The 11,514-nt window shown below is 40.2% G+C and overlaps 1 pseudogene; it reads left to right on the plus strand.

The window, feature by feature from the left end:
* Nucleotides 1-11,514, plus strand: part of LOC137656023 (uncharacterized) — a 315,429-nt pseudogene that overhangs the window by 1,390 nt on the left and 302,525 nt on the right.

Consider the following 11,514-nt stretch of genomic DNA (forward strand, 5'->3'; position numbering starts at 1 on the left):
TATTAAAATAACCTGATACAAATGATAATGGTCTGACTGACCTATTTAGTAGTTTTGTCATCAATCTTACAATCAATCATTTAATCAATCATATGCCATGGGATCAATCATGTGCTTGGTTAATCTAGGGGGCTTAAACATTCAGATAAACCTAACCTGATGCAAATAATAAGGGTCTGACTGAGTTATTTAGTACTTTTGTCGTCAATCTTACAATCGATCATGCGATCAATCATGTGCTTGGTTAATCTAGGGGACCTAAACATTCATATTAACCTAACCAGATACAAATAATAATGGCCTGACTTAGTTATCTAGTACTTTTGTCAGCAATTTTACAATTGTGTATCGAACAAAATCGCGTTCTGCAGTCTGCAATCAAGTGACCTTGACCTTTGCAATTATAACACATCATTCCTGCGACTTGATTATTGTTATTAACTACTTTTTATGTTGTGGCTTAGTTTTATTTTTTGCAAAAAACTTGAGTAAGCAAGGGATCTAGGTCAGTACACTTAGACATGTGTTTCTTTATGTTTGTACACATCTAATTCTGTACTTTCGGGCATTAATTTTTTATCAAAACAGCGCACTAAAGCCTCTGGCAACATAATTTTCTTGCAAGTTAAATACATTAATTGTAAGAAATCTTTCACGGCGATGTTATCTCCTGTAAGCCATGTGGAATTACCTAAAATATCTTGATATTCATTAAGCCTATCGGCAATGAGAGCCGCTCTTTCTATAACATTAAGCTGAGTCATAGTGGCTTGATTAAGTGTATTTCTTAATGTTAAAACTACATCTAAGGCTTGTACCAACCGTGTGTCACACAATTGTACATAATTCCTTTTGTATATATTATGCTTATTCTTCGCTGTTCCCTCGCACTAAAACGAACATGAAAATTCATGTCTTCTTTTCTCCTCTGTAACATTGTCAATATTTGAACATGAAAATTCTTGTTGCTTTGAGATTTTGTATATAAGGGAGTTTGTTCTTTAATAAACAACTCAGTTGATTGTATCCTGCCTTTGAGTCATAACCTCTCTCTCGGCACCGTCACATTGGTGACCCCGGAAGTCGACTCGCTCCCACTGCCTTCCACCCCCACCTCCCTCGCCCCTCCATCGTTGGTACTATGACGGACTCTACTACAGCAGTTGGCACTGCGGCCGCCCCATTGAAACTTTCACCGTTCGCCAGCGGAGAGGCGTTTGCTTGGTTTCAGCGCGCAGAAGTCCAGTTTCGCATCAACGCCGTGACTCGCTCAACCACCAAAGCCGATTATGTTCTCGCGGCGATACCCGAGGACACCTTCCCGGAAATATCCGACTGGCTTTGTGAACAAGGAGACACGCCAATAGCGTATGACGCCCTCAAAACATACCTTCTGCAGCAGTACTCGCCGTCGCCAGCCGCCCGTGTAGCAAAGCTTTTTCAGCTCTCGCAACAACCGTTGGGGGAGCAAAGGGCTTCGCTTGCCCTCAGGAAAATGACCAGTATCGCTCGCCTTCAACCTGCCGCAGACGGCTCTCCTCGCGAGGTGAACCTACTTCGTGCCCTTTGGATACGTCGTTTACCCGGACCTATACGTGCTGCCATACCCGATGTCGATAGTTTACCCATAAAGGACTTGATGACCAAAGCCGACGCCCTTATGGACAGCCACTTCAAGACCTCCATCAACGCCTCCACCCCTGACGAAGAGGACGCCTATTCAACGTCAACTGAAGCTGACATGAATGCCATAGGACATACACGCCCACACCGTGACGTGCCGAAGCAAAGACAAAGCCACCCACCACCCACCAATCGCTCGCGCCCCAACAAACGACTTCTACAGCCACTTACTACCTCCCATCCGCCACTATTTTGCTACTACCACTTCAGATTCGGGGCAACTGCGAAGAAATGTGCCAAGGATTGTCAGTGGCCAAAAAGCGTGTAAGTAGGCCATCGCTCGTGGCGGTGGCCTTCCGTGTTTCTGATCTTTTCTTTTTACAGGATGCAGGAACGGGCGTGCAATTTTTGGTAGACACGGGTGCTTGTCGTTCTCTTTTGCCAAGGAAACTCTTCAAGACATGATGTAGTCTGTCTACATCTGCCGACGTCCGCTTGGTAGCTGCCAACGGATCTGCGATACCCACCTACGGTTACGAGAACCTCACATTATCGTTCGGAAATGGTAAATTCAATTGGAAGTTTCTCGTTGCTGACGTCACCATGCCAATCCTCGGTGCGGATTTCCTCTCTCATTTCCACCTTCTGGTCGATGTCGCCCACCGACGATTGGTCAACGCAGACTCGTACTTGTCGACACCTCTTCAACCCGCTCCCTCTAACCTCGCTCTCCACATAAGCGCACCCACGGATGCCTATGCCCACCTCCTCACGTCGTACCCGGAAGTTTTCCGTCCAGAACTTCGCCAAACGCCCACGGTTCTTGCCAAGCACGGTATTTATCACCATATCAAAACGACGGGACCCCCAGTCTTCGCAAAATTCAGACGTCTGGCACCGGAACGATTGGCAGCCGCCAAACAGACGTTCGCCGAAATGGAGGAAATGGACCTTTGCCAAAAGGCCTCCAGCCCATGGTCGTCACCCTTACACATCGTTCTGAAGAAAGATGGCTCCCTCCGTCCGTGCGGGGATTACAGGCGCCTGAACATGCAAACAGAACCGGATCACTACCCCCTCCCAAACATTGACGACGTGACCTCCTACCTGCACAAAGCAAAGGTTTTATCTACACTCGATCTCCTGAAGGGGTATTATCAGGTGCCTATGAACCCAGAAGACATCCCCAAGACCGCCATCATCACTCCGTTTGGTACATACACCTTCAATTACTCCTGTTTTGGCCTTCGTAATGCTGGGGCCACGTTTCAACGTCTCATGGATGGCATCCTAGGAGACCTCCCTTTCTGTGTATGTTATGTGGACGACATACTTGTGTTCTCCTCCTCAAAAGAGAAACACCTCCGTCACCTGCGCATCGTGCTCGACCGCCTGCAACAAAACGGCCTTGTAGTCCGGTACGACAAGTGTACCTTTGGCGCCAACGAAGTGTCGTTCTTAGGGCACCGCATCACTCCTGAAGGTGTCCACCCCCTCCCTGAGAAGGTAGCAGCCGTTCAGAACTTCCCCGTGCTCTCGACCGTCAAAGCTCTGCAGGAATTCTTGGGCATGATCAACTATTATCACCGTTTTTTGCCAGTCATTGCCGCCACTCTTGCTCCCCTCTACGCCTCCCTAAAGGGCAAGCCAAAGGACCTGAAGTGGGGTCCCCTTCAAGAAGCAGCCTTCTGCAATGCAAAGAAGGCCCTATCAACTGCTGCGGCTCTCACTTTTCCTATCCCATATGCCCCTCTCCTTCTCTCCACCGATGCCAGCGACGTCGCTATTGGTGCAGTACTCGAGCAGGTGGTCAATGGCTCGCCCCGCCCATTGGCCTTCTTCAGCAGAAAACTGTCCAAGGCAGAATCGGGTTATTCTACCTTCGATCGAGAATTGCTGGCGGTGCACTTGGCTGTCCGTCACTTTGGCCATTTCTTAGAAGGTACGCCCTTCGTCATTCGCACAGACCACATGCCTCTGGTGCACGCCTTTACTTGACAGTCTGATGCCTGGTCCGCCCGGCAACGCCGACATCTCTCCGCCGTGGCTGAATACAATTGCACCCTTCAATACGTCCCTGGGAAAATGAATCCCGTTGCCGATGCCCTGTCAAGAAACACGTTGGCTGCCGTTCAACTGGGATTGGATTACAACGCCCTGGCTGAAGCCCAACGACAGGATCCAGAGTATCAATCATGTAGGACATCCTGCATGTCCCTCCGTTGGGAAGACTTTCCCCTCGAAGACTCCAACACCACCCTCCTCTGTGACGTCAGTACTGGTAGACCGTGACCTTGGATTCCTGCTACCATGCGCCGACAGGTGTTTGATTTCATTCACGGCCTTTCACATCCCTCGTGCCGTTCTACTGCACAGCTGCTGAAGGCAAAGTTCATTTGGCACGGCATTTCTAAGGATGCTAAGGATTGGGTCCGCGCCTGTACTTCTTGCCAAACTTCCAAAGTACATCGACACCGAAAATTAATGGTATTAAAAGAAATAATTAATGCTCTCGTTAGAGGTTGAAATGAATCTGTGTTTCAAGTGTGTTTTATACTACATTTTTTCTCAGGTTCACAACAATAATATGATTTCTTCTAGAAATGTTAATATGTTTATATTAAAAAATTAAGTATTCATGGATTCAAATTATATGTAATATATGTAATATATGGAAGTTGATATGGTAACAAACAGTGGTACCAGATGAAGCTGATTACCAGGATTCCTACTCCTTTTACCAGACAGAGACTGGAAGAAATGTCCGAAGCTGATATCCGCTGGCATCTCTGTTATCTATATCAGTGTTATAATCTGTACTCGAGAATCAAGTAGTAGTTATCAGCTTCAAGTACGGAGCATCATAACCATAGTACACCAGAAAATCAAAGCACAATTCAATAAATTAGATTATGCAGCATGATTATTCCTGATCTTTTGAGAACGATGAAATGGCACTTGGAAGGACTAGTTGCAAAGACGGAGTGAAAAGAGGAGCCATTCATCCATTTTCAATGAATCTCAAATTGATTATGAATCAGACTTTAAAAACTATCCTGATGGGCCCAAACGCTTTATACATTTTATCGAGAACTAAACACCTTTTATAGCTAAGCAGGACACATGTAAGAGAGGAAGCATTTTTCCAGAAGCACGTCTGGAAGTTTAAAGAATCACATATGCCTAACTTAAAATAGCCCTTCAGTGAACTGAGGATGTTATTGTTATCAACGTGCAATGTATAGCCTATATTATTCCAAGAAATAACTGTTTGAGACTGGTCATACTTCGGATTATGTGTTCGTAACTAAATCCAAATTGTTTCAGTGATAAAGATAAAATGTTCAAAATTTGTTTCCCCTGTTCTCATAGAGAGAGAGAGAGAGAGAGAGAGAGAGAGAGAGAGAGAGAGAGAGAGAGAGAATTACGAATTTTCCTCACGATCAAACACTTAGAGGAAATGAAACTAAGGTGTCCATAATTGAAACAGATTCTGTTATGTTATACTCGTATATCGAAAAGCCATAATTTGGTTGTGCAAATGTCTTCTGTACCAACCTCCGACTTTTTTAATTTTCCAATTTGCGTAGCTCTTCTTTTAATGACCTATTTTAGATTCCATATTCTTTTCGACTTATAAATCAGTTAGTCATTCCACCTTTCGGAATTTTTGACGTTATTTTATTTAATGCTGCTACAAGATTATTTCTGTCTTTGTAAACATTTGCTTTGATATTTTATAAGCATGGGTTCTGCCGGTACTGTTTGATTAGCAACTGAGCCTCTCTTCTATCTCAATGTCAGCTTTCCTCCGCAACTAGTTATGTTTACAGGGAACGTGATACCTAATTTTCTAAAAGTTAAAGTTAATCTGGTATACAAGTTGAACTCCGTCCATAGTGCCACTCCGCCTCCGTAGCGTCTGATGCTCGGTCTCTAACGAACAAAGGCACTGTCCGACACACCACTTTGTGCTCGTTATTGACGTCATTAACCCTTCCTTCATAATGTTACCTGGTAACAATTGTGTTCGACACTTAACCTGTACTTTATAGGGGAGACCAAGGTATATAGAATAATATATATATATATATATATATATATATATATATATATATATATATATATATATATATATATATATATATATATATATATATATATATATATACCTTGGGGGAGACGTTCTCTATTAAGTAGTTAAGTCTTCGCCTACAATCTATTCTCAAATAACACCTACAATGGATAATTTGTATCTAAAGTTATTTCCGATCTTGTGTACTTTTCTTCTAGTACATCTCCATATCCATTTTTTATTTCCTCATTACTGACTCCTCTATTTACAGGTTTATTCTCACTATTTGTTCAACCCTGATTAAACTCTGAAGGAGTTGTATAGCGTCCTAAGTGAAAGTAAATATTTATGTTTGTTCCATGCCACCCGAGTCCCTTTGCTTCACGGAAGCGAATTTTTTGGGGGCATATGCTTCTTTACAGCTTGTGAAAAATAACTGTTTGCAAAGACATACAGTCAGTGAGTTATGATTCATATACCCTTTTCTCTAGTTACGGATTATTTTTCCTTTGCCTACTCTTAAACCGAATAGTCTGGCCTATTCTTTCCACATTCTCCTCTGTCCTCATGCATCTGACAACACTGAGATTACCAAAAAATTCTTTTTCACTCAAGGGATTAACGTCTGCACTGTAATTGTTCAGTGACTACTTTCCTTTGGGTAAGGGTAGCAGAGACTCTTTAACAATGACAGGCAGCTCTTTTAGAAGGACACTCCAAAATCAAATTATTCTTCTCTAATCTTGGGTAGTGCCATAGCTCCTGTACCATTGTCTTCCATTGTCATGGGTTAGAGGTCTCTTGCTTGAGGGTACACTCAAGCACACTATTCTCTCTTCATTTTATATATATATATATATTATATATATATATATATATATATATATATATATATATGTATATTAACATTGTTACTGATCTTAAGGTATTTTACATTGTTATTCATTACTTCTTATAGCCTATATAGTTTATTTCCTTTCCTCACTGGGCTATTTTCCCTGTTAGACCCATTGGGCTTATAGTATTCTGCTTTTCCAACTAGGGTTATAGCTTACCAAGTAATAATAATAATAATGATAATAATAATAATAATGATAATAATAATAATAATATTAATAATAATTATCATCGTCATCATCATCATCATCTCCTATGCCTATTGACGGAAAGGACCTCAATTAGATTTCACCAGTACTCTACAATGCGTAGAATATAGAAATCCACTTTTGATGTCATTCGTGGCCTATGAAAAAGCCTGTGAGTCTTGGGTTACAATGGAATTCCTCCTAAATATGGTCATATTATAATTACGTCAAATCATATTTAAGAATCTTCGTTGCTCTTGTTTTTTTGAACTTCCAGGTCAAGTAGTTTATATAATGTCTTTACAGTCATACCATACATGTCCACTAAGGTATGCTATCTGAGCAGCACTGATTTCCACCAGACACGAATAGCTGATGTGATCCTGGCTGGATATTGGCTGTGGGTATTTACCGCCAGGTCCAATAAAACAGACTGTATAGTCTTTATTAGCAATCATATTATAGAAACAGTGATGATATTTTGAATTCCTATTTGTGTTAATTTAAGGGTTTTTATATCGTTAGTGATAATCATCTTCATTTATTTCTCATATTGAAGTGCATTTTATCCTAATGTGTGTTAACTTAATGCAGAAGTATATTTAGGTTTAATGATGAAAATTCAAATAATGATAATAATTTATATTTTATTTCATATTGTAGAACATTGAATATTTCTTGTTTAAATATATTTACTTGTTTAATTATTGTTCAAATTGACAATCTTACAAAATTCTACAGTTTATATATGAAAGTTCTGTTTTAATGTTGTGACTGTTCTTAAGATATATTTAATCTTCTTGTGTATTACTTCTCATATGGTTTATTTATTTATGTGTCTCCTTTCCTTACCGGACTATTTTTCCCTGTTGAAGCCCTTGGGCTTGTAGCATCCTGCTTTTCCAACTATGACTGTAGCTTAGCTAATAATAATAATAATAATAATAATAATAATAATAATAATAATAATATCTGTTTTTATACAAGATTATTACTTCATTTAATCATATATTCCTTTAAAAACGAAAGGTTCATTTTAGAAACCTTCTCCAATAACCTTTAAGCACCAAATAGTTTCTGATTCTGACGTCACTACATCGATAAATCAAACCGTTCAAGTAAATAAAGAGGTTTGGTAAAAATGTTGATTGAAACCGAATTCCAAACACGATCGACTCTAATGAAGCTACCGATGATGAACGGAGTCTGTCGAAATGAAAAGCCAATATTAAGGAAAACAGCTCGTGGCCACATCTCCCGTCCCATTCCGGCGAGATTTTCTCATTTGTAGCCAAATTCATAGCGAACAATGGAGCTGCCAGCCCGTGGTCGCCTTCGTTCGGAGCCAGCCAGGCGACGAAGAGTCTCCTGCTTCTCAATACGAATAAGAACGCAAGAAAAGTAGTTGTTACTGAGTCCTGTACTATTTGCTTGTTAGAGTTTAAAGGCTGTCATCCCCAAGCCTCCTCTCCACGCAAGCTAGGACCAGGGATGACCAGGCAATGGCTGCTGATGACTCAGCAGATATACCTATATGCTCCCCCAAACATGCATCTATAGCTCACAATGATGGTGAGGTTGCAGACACTTAAGGAACTAACAAGTTTGAGCGGGACTGGGACCTCGTGTGGCGATCACCAGGTAGAGACGTTACCAATAGGTCACAACAACCCTATTGATATAATCAGTCCTTTGTAACATTTCGCTTTATCTGTCTAATGTGATTTGCATTTTATTAATCAAATCGCAAAGTTTTATCAGATCAATTACCATTGCTATAGAAACAATTTATTACTGAAAACAACTCTGGAATGAATGAAGTAATAGAGAGGTGATTTAATTCTTTGAAAGTTGTTTCAATTAGATTAAATGACACAGAAAGAATGGTCTTGAAGGTTTAAAGGTCGCTCATGAAATGGGAGAGGCAAGGGACAGTGACAATGCCCAAGCTATACTCAATTTTTTTAATGAGGCGCATTTGCGCTGACTCGCAGGGGAGCCCTTTTAGCTCGGAAAAGTTCCCACCTATCTGATTGGTTAGAATTATCTTGTCCGACCAATTAGCGATCAGGAAACTTTTCCGAGGTAAAAGGGCACCCTTGCGAGTCGGTGCAAATCTGCCTCGCTAAAAAGAATCGACTATAGTTGAACAATAATGCTCTAGAGATTGAACATATATCCATATGATCAACACCCAAACCCCCTCTCTACCCAAGCTAGGACTAGGGAGGGCCAGACTATGGCTGCTGATTATTCAGCTATGCAGGGACGTCAATAGGCCACTACTACCCTCTCTCTCTCTCTCTCTCTCTCTCTCTCTCTCTCTCTCTCTCTCTCTCTCTCTCTCTCTCTCTCTCTCTCTCAAGGTCTTCAGAACGAGCAAACCTGGCAAAAGGGAATACTGAGGCAAGGATAGTTTACCAGATTATGATAGATAATGTTAACTGCAAGTGAGTCAATTATCAAATGGAAATAACCATATTTGGTTATCATTATGAGATTAAAACTTTATAAGTATCATTCATACACTTGGAATTCTAAGAAATTTGCAAAGTAATAAGTTCATCATTGAGGCTTTTAAATAGAATTCTAGACATTATATACTTGAAGTATCGTAAAAGAAATGAAGATTTTTTATACAACTAGATAAAACTATTTCGTCAGCCAGCTTCTCTTCCTCCTCTTTTGTTCTGGACAAACTTCGGGACACCAAAGTAAAAGGGAACTAAACTTCCCAGGCACAAGACCTGAATTTTTAAGTAGCACCTTGCCTATGTAATACAGCTAAGCTATCAGTCATGTGCGTATTTGAGTCTTTGCTCGCTTTGGATCAAAATCATACGCAATTCTTTTTTTATCTTAGCTTGTAAAGAAAGGACCTGTATTGGATTGTCTCTAATGTTTTCTGCTTTAATATTCTTTTAGTTTATGTCTCTGAAAAGAAATAAGATTAGTTTGCCAAACTTTCAACTGGACACCACAAGGCACTAGAAGAGTTGGAAGACCCAGCCCTACATAGCTGAGGACTATGAAGCGTGAAGTAGGAGGCCATGAATGGATAAGTATTGGTTTAAAGGCTAAAGATAGAGACGACTGGCGAAATGTAACCGAGGCCCTTTGCGTCAGTAGGCGCAGAAGGATATGATAATGATTCTTCTTCTTTGTCTGCATCTTTTTCCACTTTTATGTGGGGTCGAAGTTTCTGACCAGCTTACTCCATCTACCTCTGTCCCACACTTCATCACCGGTTAATCCCTTTGATCGAAGGTCATCCTTGATACAGTCCATCCACCTTCGCTTTGGTCTCCCTCTCCTTCTCGTTCCCTATACCTCCATTTCCATTACTCTCTTCCCAATATACTGTTCATCTCTTCTTATGATATGACCATACCAACTCAGTCTACTTTCTTGGATCTTATCTGATAGTTTTCTAACTCCTGTGGTACCCCTAATTACCTCATTCCGTATCTTATCTCTTCTTGTCACCCCACACATCCATCTCAACATTCTCATCTCATTATTATTATTATTATTATTATTATTATTATTATTATTATTATTATATTTTCTGCAAAACACAGCTGTAAAGGCATTTAGGGTATCTTTTATAATCTTTCCCATTTTTATGAATGAAATAATCTTAACACCACGACTCCTGATTGTGTGATCAACTTAAATGTCGTCACAAAACGGATAATTTCATATTGTGGATAAAAATGTCTATAATCATAGTGATAAAAATCAAACAATTGATAGAAAAACATGATTTTTATTGATGAAAGAAACTTAAAAACAAAGAGACAGAAAAATATATCTTGTTCTCTTTCACTAATAATTTTATTTTTATAGTCTTAAGTGAAATTAAACGTATGCTGAGTATTGTTTGACTTTCTTATGGCGGAATTAAAGCAGTAATCATCAAACCTTGTTATTTCTCCTACGTTGAATTATAAGTCATTATTTCAAAGCAGGCAGTTTCATAGTGTTTTTAATCATTGTGTCAATAAATAGATTTGAATACTATTTTCAAATGTTAATTTTCATCATTATTTGCCGCAGTAAACGTGAAACACTAGAAATTTTACTATAATTTACTTATAGTTACTACAGGGATTATTATCTGTCATTTAATATTTTCTTGTAGTCTATTCCTTTTCATATTGAAAATTCATCTCATGATAAGTCGTTAAAGAGTTTTCCCTTCTGCATGCCATTTCATACTTTCTTCCATAGACTCTATTTCCCAGGAACCCGATTCCAGGAAATCTGTGGTTATTCTACCCTTTCCGGGGTGATGTATGTAACCGTAGCTTATGGTTCTTCCTAGAATGAAAGCGTATTCGCCTCTACGAATGGACCCCAAAGGTTGGCCATCCCTCAAAATGACCTCACTGCTCCGGAGAGGTCGCTTACTGTCCTGTAAAGTTAGCGTCACTAGCTTTCTTGTGATTCCTATGAACCTCTGCTGTTTCACTGCCTGTGGCCAAGGAAGTTTATGTCACTACCAAATTTACAGGTGAAAGCAAGGCCCGCTTCCAGAGGAGTGTCGATAGGGCGGATGTCACTGTGCCAGCGTCGGTAACCCTTGAAACAAGTTCATTAGATTAGTCACTGTTTAGAAGATTAAGAAGAAAGTTTACAATGGGGTAAAATGTGTCACTTGGCCCATAAAGAGAGGAGAATGTTCTTACAAGACCAGTTAATGTTATATTTAAGAAAACTCCCTAGAAA

The sequence above is a fragment of the Palaemon carinicauda genome, chromosome 17 (genome assembly GCF_036898095.1).
Source record: "Palaemon carinicauda isolate YSFRI2023 chromosome 17, ASM3689809v2, whole genome shotgun sequence".
NCBI classification, from domain to species: domain Eukaryota; kingdom Metazoa; phylum Arthropoda; class Malacostraca; order Decapoda; family Palaemonidae; genus Palaemon; species Palaemon carinicauda.